Source organism: Puntigrus tetrazona, chromosome 3, assembly GCF_018831695.1.
Source record: "Puntigrus tetrazona isolate hp1 chromosome 3, ASM1883169v1, whole genome shotgun sequence".
Lineage (NCBI taxonomy): Eukaryota > Metazoa > Chordata > Actinopteri > Cypriniformes > Cyprinidae > Puntigrus > Puntigrus tetrazona.
The window spans coordinates 5,616,042-5,638,279 of NC_056701.1; the positions used below are offsets into that span (position 1 = coordinate 5,616,042).

The 22,238-nt window shown below is 36.7% G+C and overlaps 1 pseudogene; it reads right to left on the minus strand.

Annotated features, from left to right (window-relative positions):
• Positions 1–1,837: 1,837 nt before the first annotated feature.
• Positions 1,838–22,238, minus strand: part of LOC122333795 — a 55,043-nt pseudogene continuing 34,642 nt past the window's right edge.

Consider the following 22,238-nt stretch of genomic DNA (forward strand, 5'->3'; position numbering starts at 1 on the left):
CCTATTATAAAAACTAAATATTTACCCTATAGGAACTGTATGTACTTTTGGAGGAAGCCTATATGGAGTAAATGTACTTTTAAGAGATCGGCACGTGACAGCTTTGCACCTTTTTCTGAGAGGACCAATTTAAATGCAGCACCCCGAAGTGGACAGAGACAGAAACTGAGATTCTTCCTGAAGTGAACCTTTATTGGTCAAAATAACATTGTATAGCTTCTACATTCCATAGCTTTTCAAGATCACACATAGCAGGGCAAGACACAAACGCACAGGAACAAGAACACTGAAACGGTTATCATGCGCATGTAAAAGTCCTTTAGTCTTTTAGGTTGCAGTGATATTTACAGTATTATTCATTATTTGACTTTTATATACGGTATGTAATACTGCATGTCGGGCTATACAGAATCCTGTGCAATAGGTCTGAAGCCAATGCTTTATGTTCAAAGACACTATTAATAAAGTCACTGTAAGAATCATTTTATAATGAATCTCCATCTGGTGCATGCTAAACCTGAACAATTGCAAAATCCCAGGCCCAAACAACTAAGTCCAGTGACAACTCTTGCTCTTTTATTATAAATATTTATATATATAAAATTGATGGAACGCTGGGATGAGTACGCCTGCAATCTATTTCACATTGTCGCTTATCAGATTTACTGTGACTGAGCAGCCTTGGTTCCAGAACTATTTTCCAGTTCATTTTCTCCACAGGTATTCTAGAAAATTGTTCAGCAGAGATTTACGATTTCAATCAACAATACAAACCAAGACAAAACAGTACCTATTTGAAATGGCTATGAAACAAAAATACAAGTACTTCATTGTTTTAGAATGAGTTACCGTGAAGTATTGTGAATGATGCGTGTAAGGAATAATCGCTATTGTAAGTAGGATTATTTCTAAGGCATCTCAACCTATGTTGATGCGTGTGAGGAGAGAGAGCGGGAGTGATCGAGTATGTGCTTCGGTATATAATAAAACATAATTTTGTGGCAAAACACGGAAATAGGCTGCCGTTTTTATCATATTGATTACTATATATATTTGTTTGCTAGTGTCGTTGTGGGTTTTGGTTATTTTGCTGTTGTAAGCGTAGACATACAGTAGTCAGCATTTGAAGCGGATCAAAAAAAAGGTCAGTTATCCTAAGACGAGAACGAGTATTGTTTTAGTTTTAGGACAACTAAAACCAAATGAAAGGTTGTGATCCACTCCAAATACTGACTATTGTACATCTATGGTTGTAAGACCTTTGAAATAATAAAAACCATTTGGCGTGGTGATATGGAGCTGTAATGCGGTCAAAGAGCTGCCTGGAACTACGTTCTCTGTGCGATTCCCTAAAAAAAAAACATTGCACGCCTCAGAATCTCCGTCAGCCAATCAGATTCAAGCTTTCAATGCCCCGTAGTATGAATAAATGATAAACAATAGTAATGTATGAAATGATGATAGTGTAATAATGATGGTGTGAAATACAATATACTTCATGTGTAAAGTTAATTCAAAACGTGCATGTTTTTGTTGCATGGTTAGGAACTGAATCCCCAAAATTTGGCAATTTAAATACCACAAAAATTAAAGATCGTCGGTAAAGTCAATTTCTGTACAAGGAAAATGAATGGGATTTTTACTTCCAGAACCCCACTGTGCTCAGTTATAACTCTTATTGAAGTCTCTGCGGTTTTAGAGCATTTTATCCATTTTCCCGCTCTCTTCCATGTGGTGGAACTCATACTCTGGACTCTCCATCAGTTCCGATTAATTGTGCTTTTATTGAGTTCTGGAAGGAGCTGATCTCCCACCGCTAAATGTGCTCCTTTTTAGGTCACTGCGGCCCGTGGTTATCGCGGTAGATTTTTCTCAGGACGGCCCGGCGTAGAAGGATATAGACCCAAGGGTCCAGAATCTGGTTCAGGGCGGCCAGACGCACTCCAGTAACCATTAAAGTCCTGTAGTTTTTCAGATCATCCTCCATCATCTTCCAGCTGTACGAGCGGATGACTGACATCAGACCGAAGATCTGGGAGGAAAACAGGGAAAAATCAGTAGTAGTCAGAATACTAAAGACTAGTCAGAACCAAGATCAAACCGGAAAATGCGATTGATTAGAAGTTGCTCATGTAAGGATTGTGATCCTCACAAAGCATTCAGTTCTGATTTTAACCCCTAAAAAGATACGTAAAAATATCTAAATGAAATGCATGGCTTTTTATTGTCAAGAACATCAAAATACAGAAGTCTTTCTTCGAGGAAATTTAAATTCTTTGAATTCTGACATGCAGACTTGGCAAATCTACACACAGTTTGAGACGGTTGACATTTTTGCTGAGGAAATACCTGAAATTCCTTTTTTCTCATTAGAAAAACCAAAGAAGGAAACTGTTATCTTTTTAATCTTATCTCTGTATAGAAGAAACATTTAAGACATTTTGTCCTTCCCATTTACGCGAACCTAAACAAGATGTAAGATAAAAACGGTTGTATTTTATCCTAAAAAGGCATACCAATTAGATCTAATTGTCTATTCATCAAAATTTTAGGCAGTATTTATAAAAAAACAAAAAAACAAAACAGTGTACTTTGTCACTTTTTATATTAATGCATCGAATAAAAAAAATAAAAACTATTATAAACAGTATTTTCAACATTTAACAAAATCATACATATCTTAATCCTCATACTGATTTAATATACTTTTACTACAATTATGAGTTCGGTTTCTTCTTGAATCCTATGAATATTTCATGTTTTGATGTAAAGTACTTGGAGCTTATTGAAAAGCTTTTTCAGTCTACAGTCCTTAATCGATAGATAGATAGATAGATAGATAGATAGATAGATAGATAGATAGATAGATAGATAGATAGATAGATAGATACAACAATAAGATACGACAGACAGATACAGACAGACAGACAGACAGATACAGATAGACAGACAGATACAGACAGACAGATAGACAGGTTGACAGACAGATACAGATACAGATACAGATAGACAGACAGACAGATACAGATAGACAGATAGATAGACAGGTAGACAGACAGACAGATAGACAGACAGACAGACAGATACAGATAGACAGACAGACAGACAGATAGACAGACAGACAGACAGACAGACAGACAGACAGACAGACAGACAGACAGATACAGACAGATAGACAGATAGATAGGTTAAGTTGTAGTGGCCATACTTACCAGCAGAGGGCTCCAGCAGATGCAAGAAGTGACCATAATGCCCACCAGCTGTGCCACCATCTCTATGTCGTGTGATTTGTTTGACCTGCGGTGGCACTTCTTCTTCGCGCAGGCGGGCGTTCACCAGCGTCACCCCGCTGATGGTGTTGCAGACCAGCGCCACGGCCAGCGCAGCCAGTCCCAGTCCAGAAAACAGCAGCACAAATATGACGTCCGTGATGCTGGTGTTGTTCAACACGTTTATGAAGCACCAGGTCCCCGGGTGCTGGTAGGTGTACGTGCCCAGGCCAAAGGAGGGCAGCAGCGCTACGGATAAAGCCAGCAGCCATATCATCACCAGCACCATCTTGGTGTGGGCCATGCAAATGACCCGAGAGTGCAGGAGAGGCCTCGTCACGCCCATGCAGCGCTCCGCCGCCATGACGCAGCCCAGGAACAGCGGGCACAGGCCAAGAACACCATGCTGCCCGCCAGGAAGCGGCAGGTGGCATCGGGTTGGTTGCAAAGTCCGCCGGAGTCAGACACGTAGAGATGCAGAACCAGGGCGCCCGGAATGACGTGACCGGCGAGGTCCGTGACCACCAGAGAGCTGGCGAACAGCAGGAACGTGGCTTTGGAGCGCTTCTCAGCCGAGCGTAGGCTTTGGCCAGGATGATCAGCGCTACGATGTTGGACACGATGCCCAGGGTCATGGACAGGCCCGCTGCCGTGGGGTCGGTGGTGATGTTCAGGTTTTCCCTGCAGCACACCTGGGCCACGTCGGGCACATGCTGGGTCTGATTCCCGAAGCCTTCGTTCACATCCAGGGCTGAACTGTTGTAGTGTTGGACGGCTAACATCTCCGGCTATGGGTTGAGCACCGTTGAGCTTAGAGATACATGTCTCACGGAGAAAAGAGCATAGAAGCGCTCATTTAAGAAGCGGGCGAGTTTAGGAACACCTCTTTAGCGAACAACCTGTAAATAAATGGGTAAAAATAGCACTGTTTTTTTGGGACCGCTTTAATCAGTTAACAAGCCGAGTGATTACATCCTTCCTGTTTGTGTACAAACGTTCAGTGAGGGCAATTATGTCCAGAGGTCTGAAATGATGCACCCACACACCTTTTAGAAAACTTTAGTGAATAGGAACACTGTGTTTGCACAATTTCCTTTCCATAGGGTACATGAGAAATTTCAACACTTCTGACCATTCACCTCTGTAAGAAGAACTAAACAACTGTTTGAAAATACCAAGATAGCAAGATTTTAGCAATTTATTTAGCAAAAGCAAGACTCTTCTTCTTCACGTTTTTATTGTTTTAAAGTGTTAGCTGTATTTTTTTGTCATTTTGTGACCTAATCAAAATAACTCCAACTGCATTTTGACAGATGAACTGAAATGCGTTATGAAAAATAGTTTTTCAAAACTGTTAAAAGTGGAGTAATCTGTTTTTCAAATCAACTCTTCAAATATAATGTACTTTGTTAATTTGTCTCTATTCGCCAATAATTATCATAGCAATCTGAATAACTACTTTATTTATTACTTTTTTCTGCTACTTTATTATTTTATTTGCTCTGTCACACATATTCTGGAGTATCTAATCGCATCTTTGTCTATTTTAATGCAAAAATGAGAACATATTTGCCATGCAAAGTTTTATCATCCATGCTGATCGCCACCTTAAAATCTGCATTTTATATCTTTTCCCAATATAAAAAAAAGAAAAAGAAGAAGCAGTCCGTGAAACAGGCGATATCAGACTCCCATCGTCCGAGTCTTTTTACTTTTCCCCAATAAAAAAAAAAAAATATTCCAGGAGGACTACAAGTGTCTTTGCAGCCTAAACAACGATGTTCACTAGCGTCAGTGGTGCTGTGGTCTTCAAAGTCCGAGAAAGCATAATGTAAAGGTGTATAAAGTCGAGAGCGCGCGGCGGACTGTGGAGTGACCCGCGCGCGCTCCTGTATTTATAGCTCTCTGTGCGCGAGACCCGCAGCCGCTGCTTCTGCGTTGTAAATATGACGCGTCACTGCCACCAGAGCAAAGTGAGCGCGCGTCTGCATGCTCCTAGTGTCTGGGGCGTCATAGACGCGTCTAATATTTTAAGCATGAGCGCGTAGAGTAGCCTATGTGATTACGCATAGATGATTCCCAGTTATTTTTAAGTAGGCAGCGCATCACTTCCACGTTGTAGAGGTTATGGACATCATGGATATCAACATATAGACGTTATATATTGGAGTAAGATGCAGCAGCAGCAGCAGCAGCAGCAGCACAAGGTCTCTAGACACATTAAGCTCGGAGAGTGAATGGACAGGGCGCCACGGACCTGTCAGCTGAAAATATACAGCGTCAAATGTGAAATCAATAAGCAGCATTTCAATTACTCAAATAATATACAGCTCAGACTTTCAGTTTAACATCATAGGATTTCTAGCCTCATTCAAGGTGTCATATAGCCATTTTTAACTGTCTTTGGTTTGATAGATGGGACCGGATTTATAGAATGTTTTATAATGGGACAGCACACAAAAAATGACCCTGTGATTTACTCACCCTCGGTTCGTTCAGTGTCACGTTCGGGCCGTGGAAATGTCACAACAATAACAGACCGCTGCGTTTTAAAGATTCCACGCCACCAATATTCCACATAGTTTTCAAAAAGTTTAGTTTCCAGATGGAACGTTAAAGAACGCGACGCAAACTTCTCCCGCGAATCCTCGAGCGATTCAAACAATCCGAAGACGACTCCTGAAGTGTTTCCGCTTTTGTTTGCCGTGTGCACGTGTGAATGAAGTCCGAGGCTGAAACTAATGAATGTCTGGTTTAATGGGGATTACAAAAATAAGTAGTGGGTGTATTTTTTTTTTTTTTTATCATTGTAGTGTCGTTACGTTCACAAACTTTTAATTTTGGGTAATAGGTGCCTTTTATCAATTATATTTATTTTTGTAGACTGAAAATTTTAGAAAAGAATCTTCTTAAATATCATAAAGTTATCCTGAGAAAAAAAGTGGAGAAAATTTTACTTAGAAACTGCTATTAAAGTTAAAATTAAGTTAAAGTTACACCAATCATTTTTTTAGAAATGGCAACACATTGATTTAAACACTTTTTTAAGTAGAAAGATTACAATAGTGTGTGTATATATATATATATATATATATATATATATATATATATATATATATATATATATATATATATATATATATATATATTTTTTTTTTTACAGTGTATAACTTCCTAATCTTAAAACCCAAAGGTAAGACATTCGAGTTGTTTTAGATTAACTGTATCAGATTGTCTTAGCAAGAACTGTTCATGTTACATATATGAGAACTTCTAAAGAACTTTTCAAAAACTGAAATCAGAACATTCTTACGGTGTCCTGAATTCTATCTTTTGACATTTCCTAACTTCTGTGACTGTCCTAAGAAGGTTTTCATGAACCCGGCCCACTGGTTCCAAGGACATGGGGAGGGTAGAGAAAGAAAGAGAGATGTCTGAGGTACTTTTTTAGCATTTCTTTTGTGACTATAAAAGAACAATTCCCAACAGACTTAAAAAATACCAGGGGATGTGGGCTATACAAAAATCAGTAATTAGTGTAGAATAAAACTGGATGACAGCAATCAAGTGAACCTAACAAAAGACCTTTTCACGTTACTCTTCCTGGTACTGACCTTTTTTTACAAACTAGCCTAATTTGGCACTATATGGAAAGGCACAACAAATAGCGGCCCATTACGAATGAAAGGGTTGGTCGGTCTTATGTCATCTTCTTTAAACACTAAGAAAGAAATAATCACATGATGCTAATGTTGAACACCTCTCTCTCTCTCTCTCTTTTCTCTCTCTCAACACATGATTGCAACAGCATGTGGTTCGTGTGTTTTTCCCAGTCGTCAGGTAACAAACACAGTGATAACTAGCATTCATTACAGCACATATCTGCCTCATCTGTGATTGCAATTGAAAGTAAATATAAGAAAATACACGAAAATAATATCACATGATGCAAATTACTGGTAGGCATGATTGGCCAACAGTGTATTTGCTTAAAAGTAAGAGATAAAATACATAAATACAATTTGTCAATTAGACTTTAAAATGAAAATAAAGAAAAGTAACATTACATTGCTGTCCCGCTCATTTCTGCGCCCTGTAGGCAAACGGATATTTGCACTGAGCATATAGCGGCGGAGGCTATTTACACTAAGAGCAAATAACAATGAGACGCTGTTTGCACTAAGTGAAAATGGCGTATTTTCTTAGCAATATGCCATTTTACACTGTGTGCAAGTATTGATGGGTTCTATTTACACGACGTAATAATATCAGGATTTACTGCTATTTAACAGGGCCGCCATCTCACGCAACTGACGCCGCGCTTTCTCTCGCTCCTACGCCAAACATGCATTTTCCCACACAGTCAAAAGCTCCCTCGGTTAAAACCTACCTGGTTTCATGGCATAAACGTGCCTGGGTGCGCTTTTTAGTGAGACACAAAATGCGTACCAACAAGTCACGTATCACCGAACACCAGAGCCAGTAAAACTCTGACGCTTTTTATTCATTTTCACACAGACTTTTCATTAATAAAGCGCAATTTTCGCACAATTACTTGAAGGACGCCATGTGACTTCGGAACAATATCAATATGCTGGTAAACGTTAGCGTTAGCGTCACACATATCCAGCTTCATATCGATGTGTTTTAATAGACGGTGGGTTTGTTCGGTAGCTCGCGGATTAAAATCTAAATCTGTGTTTGACAAAACAGTTCAAATCTGTGTAAAAGGAAACTGAAATGACACGGTTGCATCAATCAATGTATTTTTATATCGGTTTTGCATTTCTTGACACTCTGGGGTATGTTTAGGGTTGGATTTGGTGTGGTGCATATTAACAACATGATAGAGCTTTAACAATTAGTCCAAATTTTGAATACACACCTATATAAATACACATAAAAATGCCGGTCTTCAAAACCTGTGGTTTAGCATCACTCGTGGACATTTGTCTTTGAAAAATATCGAAAGATGAGACGCACTGTGTCTGTTGATTTCTTGAACACCTGTGATTGGCCACTGCGTTCACCAACCTCTAAACGCTGGGTTATTTTCCATGCACGCTAAACGTTTAACACGATGAAGCTAAATAAGAAGTTTACTGATTACGAAGGATCTTGATCGTGAGATCAAGATGAACTAAAGAGGTGAAGGTCCTATTAGCAAACTTTCTTGGCCAAATGGCTTATAATACGCTCAGAATTTGAACAAAAGTTGTTTTTTCGTTGCTGCTTACGCCATAACAGGCTAAACAAGAAGCGGCGTCTTGAAGAGACATCAAACCGACTGCGTCAAGAAATGCAAATCAAAACTGTCAAAAACTTTGCATCCATTCGACATCCAGAGAGGTGCTTTTTAGAGGTTTGCACTTAGTGTAAATAGCCTCTGCTAATAAGGCCGACTATTTGCACTTAGTGTAAATACACTCCAATATAGACCGGCACAACATGAAACATCTTATATCTGACCATATACAGCATCCCCAGTGGTGTCTGTTTTCCCCATTTATTAGCTTTGGCATTGCTTTAGAGTTTTGCTTCCATGAGACTTGTGTCTGCTGGACGTAAACGATAGTTTGTGACAAAGTTGACCCTGAGAGGCAGTTTCCGCTTCAAATGCATGCCAAAAATGTGCATCTGGACATATTTTTAGTGTCGGCTCAACACTTGTTTTTTTTTGGCACAGTCATCTGGCACACATCAGGCCATCTTGTGTTTTTGTTTTCACCATAGGCAATTGTGGTCTTGTGGAAAGGACTGCAGAACACCTTGGACTGTTATAATGGAGCATGCACCAGAATTTGATTTCCCACCATTCCCGGGCTTTCCGGAGCGCGAGAAGTGCATGAAGTTATGGCTTAGATAAGAATATAGGTCTAATGTTTTCTTGTAGCCTTCAGGAGAAGGATAAGGCTACAAAATAGTCCTCCAACGGCAAAGAAAAATATATATTTACATTTAGCAGACCCTTTTAATTAAAATAACTGCATTTTACGTGTTCTCTTAATTGACGCCATGCTCTGTTAGTGCTGGACTGAAGAAACAAGCAAACAAATTAGAATAAATACATTAATTCATTAATCTTCAGAACGTTTCCATTAACCGTAAGGTCAGTGTTGGGAGTAACGTGAGCTGCTAATTAAAGTAATGCATTACTTTTTGGCCACGCCTCCTGCTTCTCAGATGTTTGTTCTTGAGAAAACATCTCTTCCAAAGTTTGCAAAAAGAGGTCTCACATTATAGCAATATCAGCAGCGGGCTCGTTCTGATTTATTAACGGAATTTCAGGGGGAAAAAAATCTTGCTACAAAGTTATACTTCATATAAACATAACTGAGATCTCATACTGAAGAGCAACGTCTGAGCGAAAACATCTTCCTACAGTTTGCTGACATCAGGCATTTGCGGAGGCTCTGGTCGCTGATTGACCGCATCACGTCTTCACACAGCACCACAAGATTGCAGGCCGTCACCCAAGCACTTTCCTCGGGTCATTAAGTCTGTGAGATCTATCCGACGCTCGGCTTTATCCAAAGTGGATCCGGAGAGGAATGAAAGTGGAGGAACAGGAGAAATGTGTTGGAATTAAGTGCTTTGCGACCTGAAGCTAGAATCATGCACGGTTAATTACACGCTTCCCAAAGCAAGTGTCACAGCATTTATCCAGGATTGAATCTCTCTGGAGCAACAAGAGGTGAGGTGTTTTTCAGCACGGGTTGACGGATGACAGCTCGGTCCCCGTGAAGATCCGACCCGGCGTTCTTCTGACTTCCAGCCCCAGGCTTTAACCAATGTGCCGCATCTGCAGGTTTGATTTGTTTTTCACTAAAAGCTGTAAATGGACTAAGTACTGCAGTGACTAATGATTTCATTGGTCTCTGGAGAGGAGAGTCCACGAAGATGAACGACCAGATATCACCATGTCATCGGCTTTAGGCCCACAAAATTCGCCACTTGGGAAATTTCGCTTCATCCGCTTGTCTTATGAGAGGAAATAATGAGATACCTGAGTGCCCATGTTTCTGTGATCATCTGATAACTGTGCGATTGTGTACCGGATAACGCTTTGCAAAAGTATTCAGGAGCAATGTTTTAAATGTGAATTTATATTAATCGTGATGCTGGCAAATCATTTTAGAGTTTGATTTGATTTAAATGGGGAAAATAAAAAGGTATGGGGCTTAAAAATATATATATATATATATATATATATATATATATATATATATATATATATATATATATATATATATATATATATATATATATATATATATTTATTTATTTGGTAAAACAACAATATTAATACATACTCTACATATGAGAGTTATATATATATATATATATATAAGATGAAACATCCACCCTGTTCATGCTCTGGTTCTCTAAATATGTAATAAAACAAGAAAATAGATGTTAAAATATTACCCTGAACTGTAAAAGCGCATATAGCAGGGGTCAATAAATACATGTTTGAAATGTTAAATATTTGATCAGGATTATTATGAGCTTTACCAGCATGTTAAACATTTCCCCTCCAATTAGACTAAAACAACATTAAACGTTTCATTTTTTCAACAATCCTGCTCAGTTCAAACTCAGATAAACTTTTTTAGGAATGACATAAAAGCAAACGATAAACTAAAAAAACGAAAAGCGTTCTGTGACGTACTTTAAAAAGACCTTCAGACGCAGCGGGCATCAGAGAAGCAGATGGAAACCTGGCCTAAAGCAATCTGCTCAGAGAATAAAAAAAAAGAGCTTGACGTTTGAACATTTGATGTGCAGCATCTTGGCGATCCATATTTCCTCCTGGGATGTTCGGTCTGAAAATATAACCTCGGTGGGACAATGAGCAAGGAAATACAACCGAACAAATGCGATGGCTTTAAAACCCGAAGCATGATTAGAGATTCACACGCACAAACAACTACAACAAACGAGCTTTATAAAACTATTACAACGGCAGAAAATGATTTCACCCCTGGCCGCAGATATATTGAGCAAGCTGGTATTTCACAAGGGGAAAGTTTTACGCTTTGTGGAACCAAGGTAAACATTTGAGAATTGGGACTGTTAAGTGTCAAACAATGGCTGTATGTGAAGTGACACTGGCTGGACCTGTCCGGGAAATAAACAGCACGACTGACTGGGATAAAAAACTGGACTGGAATAAAAGTTTGTGCCGCTATACTCATGCCTTGGACTGCACAGTCAGAATATGCCACTGTGTGCGTGGCTCACGTTAGTGTGATAAATGACATATCTTTGCTAATGTCGCATGATTGTTGAGTGGAAGCAACTGAGCTTTCTGAGTCTGGCTGATGAATGCAGTGAGGGCGCGATTAAGAGCGATTTCCTTATAAAGAACTGCATTTTGCTTTGTGTAATCAATAGACTCCAGCGGAAATCGCATATTTGGCACCAAAAAGGCAAAAAGCAGCAGCCTGTGACGTAAAAAGGAAAACATGACAGAGCTGACCATGTTATGCATATAATAAATAAGCTATTCATTAAATAAATAAATTAAATCAGCACACACATAAAGCAAAAAACATATGGATGTTATAATATATATATATATATATATATATATATATATATATATATATATATATATATATATATATATACATGCATGTACATACATTTATTTATTTATATTCTTATATTTTAAATAAATAAAAAATACAATTTAATACATAAAAATAAAATGTTTCTTAAAAATATACATGTGTTTGTATTTATATACATAGTAAATATCACAGTATACACACGTAAACAATACATGCATTCAATCGCAATTCATAGTTGGACAGCACTAAACTAAAATAATAAAAGCATAGCATTTGTTACAATCAAAATACTTATTTACTGACAAACAATTGGTATATTTAAATATAAACATATATACAAATATACATGAATGTTATTTTGTTATATTTATTTATTTATTATACAAATTAAATAGGTAATTATTATAATCTATAATATTTTCAAAATACATGCATAATATAAATCATAAAGGTTTGCTATGCTTAAAATAGTTTTACTGCTATGATATTTAATACGAAAATAAATAGGTTATTTTATTAAATGTACACTGACATTAAGTCCTTTATGCTGTGTCTTTAGATGACTATATTCCAGACACTTCATTTAAAATGGACAAAAACACAGTGTAGTTTATTTTACAGGCCAGTATCAAATGCTTAAGCCGCGTTGCAGACAAAGGAAGCACCGCGCTGAAACGAAACCACTCTTCATGCCTCTCTTTGTTCTGTTTGTGGAAATGTAGAAACCATTCACCCAAAGGCACTGCAAACTCATCAGCCAACCTAATGTACAGACACTTGAGTGCATTATGCGCTAGACGCCCTTGAGGATCAGCAAAAGGCGACGGCATCGATATCTGTGAACACACAAGCTCACAAATCTCCTTCAGCACCCTGAACGATAAACTCCTCCGAGCAGGTTAATCAGCTGTGCCGCGCCGCGTATAAACAACCCATCCTTGAAATAAAGTCATGCCAGAGGCGGCTCCAAACGCCTCTGATGACAGCTACCAGAAATAACCGCCGATTTATGACTATGAGGATTCATAAAGCGGCCTCTGAGAGAACTACGGCCTCCTGAAGCTTCCAGCGTGGGCTTCTGGTTTAGTCTCTATAACTCTCGCTTAATGTCCTGTTAAATGTTTCATTGGCCTCTTAGACCCAGTCTGAAGCTGATGATCTGAGTGTCGTATCAGTCTCGAAGGAATGTCCTCTTTTAAAAAACAACTGCATTTAAAATGGAAGTCTGTGGGACAATATGCTTTCAAGTGACAATTTTTTTAAAGCCTTCATAAATGTGTTTTATGTGTTTAGCATTGTTTTGGAACAACTGTTTTAGATCCTCTGCTATAATAATAATACTTCTGTGTCTGGATTTTCATTTACAGTAAGTAATCAGACCCTTTTTGTTATTGTTGAGCAGATCGTGAGGAAGTTTACTGGCGTTAAGAGTTGAAAAATTGCATGTAATTCTACACAAAATAGGTTAGTAAACAGTTTAAAGTCTCGTGGTTATACTTTAAAAAAATCTGTATTCTAGCATTTATTCCAGTGCAGTGGTTTGTGTTACTGTCAAACTAAACTATGAATTTGAATTACAATAATGCTGAAATGGAGAGCAAAAGAAATAAAAAGATCTAATCAAATAAAAACATCTAAAATAGAAATAGAAATAAGGGAAATAAATAATGAAATTATTTAAATGATAAATTATGCTGTCAAAACGATTTAGAATGGAAGAGATGAATGAAAAGATGAATTATTATTGAATTCAAATGCTAAAAATTGCTATAAAATATTTTCATTATTAAAAATATTTTGTATCCCTTAATAATAAATAAAATGCACAAAATACGTAATAAAATATATTTTTAAATAAATAAATGAAAACATTTATTATATGAAAACTTTTAAATCTAAAATGCTGCCTAAACGATCTAAATGAAATGTTTAAAAATGACTGAAAAATAAAGAGGTTAAATGGAAATACAAAAACTATTTAAAAATTACTGCATTCCCGAACTGAATGACATGACTAAAACTTAAATTTAAAAATAAAATATGAAAATAAGGGCTAATTCAAAAAACATGAACACATACTATAATAATACATAAACACTATTAAAATAACATGCTTTTGTTTTGTAAAAAGTTCTTTGTAATTAACAGCATGCCATGGTCATAGCGGTGAGGACACATATATAATATTATTAGAAATCCCAAATAGAGCAACTTAATGCCTATGACTCTGTTTCCAAAATCTACAGTCCAGGATCAGATGGAAAACATCAAGGTGCATTTTTGTGAAAGATCAGCCTCCCAAAAAGTCATCCAGACCCTCCTTAGGCTCGATGAAATGTTTGAGTGTTTAATATATTAAAGCGTGAAGAACTAAATGACTTGTTTCTAGTTTCTCTTACACACACACACACACACACACACACACACACACATTCTGATTCACTCGCACAGTTTCAAACGCAGAAAAACGCTCTCAGACTGACAGATTCATAAACAGCCTCATCATTATCTAATACCTCATCTGCGGTCTCAATGGATTCTCTTAGTCTTAATAATCAAGACACAAAAAACTCTATTCTTACCTACAATAACCTCCTACTGTGAGACTAACGCGATTATTGACTCTTTCTGACTTTATTTTTGGCTCAGTGCGCTCATGCTTGATCTCTGATAGGAGCATAAACCTTCTCAAATGATGAACTGCTAAATCGAATCTGTTAAAGGCAGAATACTGATACACGTCTCTACTAATGATACGGCATCACTGTGACCTGCTGATGTATAATTGCTAAACAAATCTTTCACTCGAGCAAAAAAGCAGCAAATTTCCATGGAAAAGTACTTAGCAGCTGCTTTTTGTTCTCCGTGACTCAAGTCCCTTTGCTCCAAAACCTTCCGGGACGTGAAAAAGTGAGCAAGAGTTGAAGCGTGGGCTATTACGATAAAATTATTGATCAGTCCTGCATTTCTATTTACTGTATGATACCTTATCAGTTTCTTTCATACATTAATCAAGATCTTTAGGTTTCGGTGTGCATAGATTTGATTGATTTTAATCCACGTAATTTTATGAGCGCCAATAAATACCGAAGTAACGTGAAAGGGACAAAACGTCCCTTTTGAACACTCATCCCTCAGGTCTGAGACCTTCAGCGCTCCACTACACTACATAAAGATCATAGAGAATGCCTCCCAGCAAGAAGAATATAACAGCTGATAATAGCATGCCATATTACATAAGTCTCCTGTGATGCGATTGGTTTTAGTAAATCATCAAAAGCCTCCTGTGTTACTGGCAGGGCAAATTTGGTTTTTTGATTATTTCAGCATGTTACACAAGTAATGAGCGCTTGTGGTTATCATTTTCAGACAGATGCATAGCCGTCTTATCTTGCTCTATGCATCGGTATCATGCTAAAAATGTTTGAATATGTTGGAAACTTTTTTTTTAGCTTCTTTTTGAAAAGGAGATTCTTGGTAAAGCAGGAGTTGGTTTTCATTTCGTTGCTGTAGTCATCTGCAAGAAATCTTTAAGAAAATCGTCAAGCAATCTCCAAGAAAAAAATCTTAACTAAACACCTAGCACAGTGAAGTTTATATGGTTCAAGGGGAGTAGGCATAGAGGTGAGACTAGTACAAACAAAAAGTATGCAGATGCAGAACAGGAACTTTCCCGATCCTTGACCTATTTAGCATCCAAGTGTCATTCAAAGGCATAGGTGCTAGAGAGCACACTTGATTTGGGACACCTACCAAATGTTCAAGAACTGAAAGACAAAGATAACTGTCTCAGGGCTTGGGCTTCCTGCTCTTAGCATCTAAATCACAATACACATTCAGCTTATACTGTTATATTGGAATCTGTGTTCAACCTTTCATAAATTTGTAATACATATTTAGTCTTTAAAAAGCACACCGATGTTTTAGGTAGTTAAATGTTACATTTCATGGTATGAACCAATCAATTCCTTGAAATCCGGTCCCATTAGGACCCCAAGCGATCCCATTGGCTCAAATTACTTTAATAGGCACTCTCTTTAGTGCCCGATTACAATTCCATGTTATAAGAAATGCTGTTTAAACTACGTTACAAATGATAATTAATGTCTGTATTCGTTAACTTATGTACTAGCATAGCATACAGGTTAGCTTTATAGCTTATTTTTGACCTTACATACATATTCACAATCATTTTTCATTACTTTTGTGTTCAACTAAGTGTTGATGTCAAACCAAACTTATTAATTTCCACTTGAAAAAGGATTTTAGTACATTTATGTATTAATTAAAAAGTTAATCAAGTTGTAAGAAATGACATTCAATTAGTTTCATTATGCACTAATTTGTTCTATTATGCACTATAGTAAGCTATACGTTTTTACATTTATATCTTTATGTATTTATTTAGGATCACATGGGGTTCTAAGCGGACCTAATTTTGATAGGTGGCCTAATTTCTTTTGATACTAGTGAACTGTCCATAACTATCTATCAAGAATAATGATACTTTATGTCACTAATTATACTGATGATTTGATATGTGACCTGCTATTATGTAATTGCTGTGCAAATCTTACAAATCATTGCAAAAACAAAAAACAAACAAAAAAACCCCAACAAATTTCCAAGCAAAGGTCTACCCAAAAGTCCTCTGACACTAATAAATGAGAAACAGTTGAACTGTGGATCAGTATGCAGTGAACATACATAAATTACATCTAGTTATTTTGCAGACACTTTTATCCAAACCGAAGTTACAACTGGGGCATACATAAAGCGATTTCTTCTTAAAGCGGAAAACAGAAACAGGAAGTACCTGTAATATCAAGTTTTAGGCATTGTTCCAGACAAGTACAAGCTAGAAAGAGAAGGACTAAATAAAGAGAAAGACAAAGTTGTTTGGTTTTTTTTTAATGTTGGGTTTTCTTGCACAGAATGGTCTGATCATAATACATCTACATCTACATCTCACCCCCATTGTTTTTGTCAGTAGCCACTGGCTGATTTGCATTTAATCAATTGTATGTTGTTTTTTGTGTGAACTAATATTTTTTAAGCCACTTCAGAAATATTATGGCACAAACTGCAGTATGGCAGTCTAAAGTCCTTTGCTGGTTTAAGATGGTCCTTTGCTGGTTTAAACTGGTCCCTTTTGCTGGTTTAAACTGGTCCTTTGCTGGTTTAAGAATGGTCCTTTGCTGGTTTAAGCTGGTCCTTTGCTGGTTTTAAGATGAATCCGTTTGCTGGTTTGCGCCTTTTGCTGGTTTAAATGGTCCTTTGCTGGTTTACGTTGGTCCTTTGCTGGTTTATGCTGGTCCTTTTGCTGGTTTAGCGCTGGTCCCTTTAAGCTGGTTTAAGATGGTCCTTTGCTGCTGGTTTAAGTTGGTCCTTTGTTAGTTTATGCTGGTCCTTTGCTGGTTTAAGATGGCCCTTTGCTGGTTTAAGCTGGTCTTTGCTGGTTTAAGCTGGTCTTTGCTGGTTTAAGATGGTCCTTTGTTGGTTTATGCTGGTCCTTTGCTGGGTTAAGCTGGTCCCTTTGCTGGTTTTTGCTGGTTCGATGGTCTTTTGCTGGTTTAGATGGTCTGGATGGATGGCCCTTTGCGGTTTAGGCTGGCCTTTGCTTTGCTGGCCTCTGGCCATTTGCTAAGCTGCTGGTTTAAGCTGCCTTTGCTGGTTTACGCTGGTCTTTTGCTGGTTTACGGCGGTCCTTTGCTGGTTTATGCTGGTCCTTTGCTGGTTTGTACGCTGGCCTTTTGCTGGTTTAAGATGGCCTTTGCTGGTTTACGATGGTCGTTTGCTGATTTATGCTGGTCATGTGTTGGAAAAGGACTAGCATAAAGCGGGTCACTTAAAACAGAGACCTAATTCCTTTTTTTATCTGAAACTTTAAATTACAAAACGTTTCTTTTGTTATTTCACTGAGCCTAGACTTGTAAATGAGTTTTTAATTCAACTGTAGTTTAACTGCAAAAATGCAAATCTTTTTTATATAAATGAACTTTCTCAAATGTTAGCTGTTTAGAATCATCGTAAACGCTCTCCAAATCCTTTATGCATTTATGATAAAAGCTAATTGCTTTAAATGCAGCTTTCAATTCAGTTCGATTTGCTTTCATTTAAAAATAAGATCAATCTCGCTTGAAGCTCACTGAAAGGCTGTGTGCAGATCATGGTCAGTTGAAACGTGAAAAGAGCAACCCCATTAACTCACTGGAGATTGAGGTGTTGACAGATGCCTGTGTGTTTTGGGTCACGGCCAACAAATGCATATTTCTCTCTACCATCCCTAAGAACACACTACACAAACATATCTCTAATGGACAGACACACATACACATCGGGGTTGAAAGGAGAACAAAACAGTGTGACAGGAAAGGCTACTGATTAAAACCATTTCCCAGTGAGCACTTGAACATGGGAATATTTCAGTAAGGGAAGTGTAAATGTTAAACTTTTTGACCTTTGTTACCAATACATTGAAGGTACTAATAGGGGTAAATAGGATAAATAAGATGATATATTTGAGCTTTTGTACCAAAGTGCCAGCTTGTATCTTTTGTACCAGCTTTTAAATACATTTCAGCAGTGCAGTGCTCCTTAAAAATTTAAAGATATATATATATATATCTATATATATATATATATATATATATATATATATATATATATATATATGTATATATATATATATATGTATATATATACATATATATATATATTGTATATGCTGTATAGTAGATATCAGGAGGAAACATCAAATAAAAAGCAATAATAAAAATAGCATCTTGTTTACACATGTCCAACTAGTGAAAGATGGTTTTCTACACAGTGTAAAGAGAACTTATGTTATTTGTAAGGAATAATAAATTTGAGAAAGGTACAGCTAAAGTTACTGAAAGATGCTCAAGGCTGCTTTATTTACTACTTTCATAGGCAAATTTAAAGGTATAGTCTATGACAAAACATTTGTAAAATGATATATTGAAATAACAAAAAATAAAATGAAATACCAGCAAATATTTGGTTACCAACATTCTTTAAAATATTGTCCCTTTTTGTGTTCACTCAGGGGATGAAAGAACAACACACAGTTTTTGTGTTTTTAAGCATTCCTTGTATGTACCAGGGTGTTAAAAGCCTCAGACAACATAATGCTAATATTGAGATAGCTGGATTGGCAGGTACTGGTTTCAAAGCAGCTGATAATGACAAAGAACGTTCTGTACCGACAGCTATTCTCCCGGCGCGTCCATCTGCAAGTCTTACTGTAGTGGTAGGAAAATATTGGAAATTATTTAAAATTCCAGTTGTGCTGTAAAATGAAACGGCACTGATATTACAGCGCAGATCTCCAGAATAGCCTTTTTTTAAGTAAATAACACAGGCTTGATGCAAAAACAGAAAATGCACTAACAAACTCTTACATACTTTAAACCAAGCGTGATGAATTTATATATCTTATAAGCTCAAATAGCACACCAAATCGCCTCCTTCTGTCCTTTTTACTGGCCCAGTGGGAGAGAAAACAGATAAGAAATGACTAGGGACCCTGGAAATTCTGTGATTCAGACTGCATTTTGAGATATCCTTGATGTGCAACTACTCATTTTAAAACTGTTTATGCGGTCAGCTGACTTTGGTTGTTCCAGATTAACGCTATGTACAACATACAATGGCTTTTTAACTTGGTAGCTGGATTTGGGTAGAATGTGACCAGATAGTGAACACTAAGAAGAAACAGTTCGAGGGAGAATCTTGAAAATGTGGTATGTTAAAAAAAGTTGATGACATGGAATCAATAATCTGCTCTTATCTCTGAATTATTGTCCTTCTACGCTTGGTAAATGTCTATGTATTTCCATAAACTATCTGAGTAGAAACCTGCTGTTGGGTTTCCTGCATTTTCTGGCAATGCCCTCAGGATATCAGATCGTATCTCTCAGAGTAGAAGCTGTGGGGAAGTCTTCAAAATGAAAATGAAGGCAAAAATAAATAAAGACTGAAAGCATCACTAAAATCATTTACTTCCACCCTACACTATAAGACGTTATTATTTTTCTGTGCATCAAGCAAAAGAAGTATTTGATGATGCATCTGATGGGGTTTGATGGGGAAGCTTTTTTTTTCCATACAGCCACAATAAAAATTGCTAAAAATTAAATTAAAAGTATAATAATGATATAACACAAGTCTTGACACCAAAAGGTTACTCATTTATCAGATAATCTTTCTATTTAATATCAACATTTCAAAATAGTGCAACAAGATGAACTGTATGACAATTCCTCAAAATTAGTCTTTCATAAGTATGTAAGCAAATATGTATATATGTAAATATATGTATGTATGTATGTATGTATATGTATGTATATATATATATATATATATATATATATATATATATATATATATATATATATATATATATATATATATATATATATATTGTTTTTTTTTTTTTTTTTTTTTTTTTTTTTTTTTTTTAACAGAGCCATCGTTGCCGTCTCTACTAGTAAATTTAGGGTTTCCTGATATCTTTCTTATATTTACTGTATATCAAGGGATGATGTCCAGTGATCTGTTTTATGCTAATTCATGATTTGGTAGAGCAATAAAACCAGGAAGCATTTAACGCTCTTAAAGCACCATATATGATCAGAGGAGCAACATAAAACACACACATAATCATTTCTCTCCAACTCTATTTTAAGCAAAAAGCAAAAATAATCCATTGTGATAAAGACCTGATAAGCAATGCCTATTTATCACGGGCGTGTTTTTATAATATGAAGCAATGTGATACGACTGGCGCTCTGTGAGAGCTAGAACTGCTTTAAAAAAGGGGAACAAGAGATGGAATACATACTTGTAAAAATAATGTGAAATTGCTGTATATTAAGTAGAGGTTTATGTGAAAATGTTTCTGGGGAGAGTATCAGGCTGGGCACAAGCTACAGTCATGCAGCTCAAACAACAAATGAATTACTTCCTAAATATACAGTAAATATAGTATTACAGGATAAGTGTTTAAGCAAATAATAAAATGTGTGAATGCAGGGAAATTATGCAATTTCTTTTCCTTTAAAATGAAAAAGAAAATATTAAATGATGCTATGAATAATATTAATAAACGGCTCTAGGCCCCAAAGTATACATGGCTTTTTTAAATATAACATAAACAAGAGGTACAAATAATTATTTGATTATTGGAGTATGTTTTATAAGAAAATCATTTATTCCCAACTTTTCTACCAAATTTCAAGTCCGTGAAAATTTATTAGAAAATGTATGAAAAGTGAAAATTATTGTACATTTTACTTCTTTTCAAAGATAATTGCAGACTTACTTTTTCACTTTATTATTTCATTGTTAGTTTTTTTTCACAATGTATATTCTGCCATTAACCTAATAAATACTTTGCATAATCCATTTTACGTAATTCTTCTTACTGTTAATTCTGTAAAAGCTTTCAACTCAAATAATACATTTACTTAAACTGAACATTTTATCTCATAAATCAGGGGCAGACTTTTGTCTAACTTCAACAAACTCAAAAGACCCAAACAGTGGCTGACTGCGCTAGTGTACAAGACATCAGGTGAACTTTGACCTTGTAAGCAGCACTGGAAAACACTGTAAAACTGCATGTGTAAGTCTATGAAGGTGTAAGACATCAGAGGCTAAAGATATGCACTTACAGCTATAGCCCATTCACATCTCCTCGCTCATTTATATAGTGTTGTCTAATATGATTGTTCCTGGACTCAATCCAATCAAATTTAAGGGATAATTTTCTGGGAACATCTTATGATCAGGGTTAGGTGCTTACACCCTTGTTAATCAGCTATCATTGATTTGCATATTACATTTTGTGTAGGGTTAGTGTTAGTTTTAGGTAGTGGATTAGTATAAGTCTAAATATTTTGACAGTATAGCTGAAAAAAAGTTGATCCAGTGTGTCTTACTTGAAGTCACAGAGACAGTGGCAGACTGTGAAATCTCTCAAAACATTTAACGGTTAGCCTGACGGTAATGCTTGCTACTTTTGTTGGCCCGCTGAGTCAGAGCAGGTGAAACCATACGCCATCAATTCACCACGTGGGTGTATTTGGATAATCCTCTTGATATCCTGCAAAACACCTGCAGTCGTCTGGCCCGTACAAAATCTAGCAGCTGATGCGCAACTGCAGCGCATATGTTTTCTAAGAGCCCAGTTGATTTGGTTTTTTACAAGTAACACTATAAAATTTAATTGTCTCCTCAACTCCGTTTAATCAGGCTGTTTCATGAAAGAATAATTCTCACAACTCTCTATTACGGCAGCTGGGAAACTTGGAAAGACGGGCCAATATTTGATCAACTTCGAACTGGATTTCCAAACAAACCAATAAGA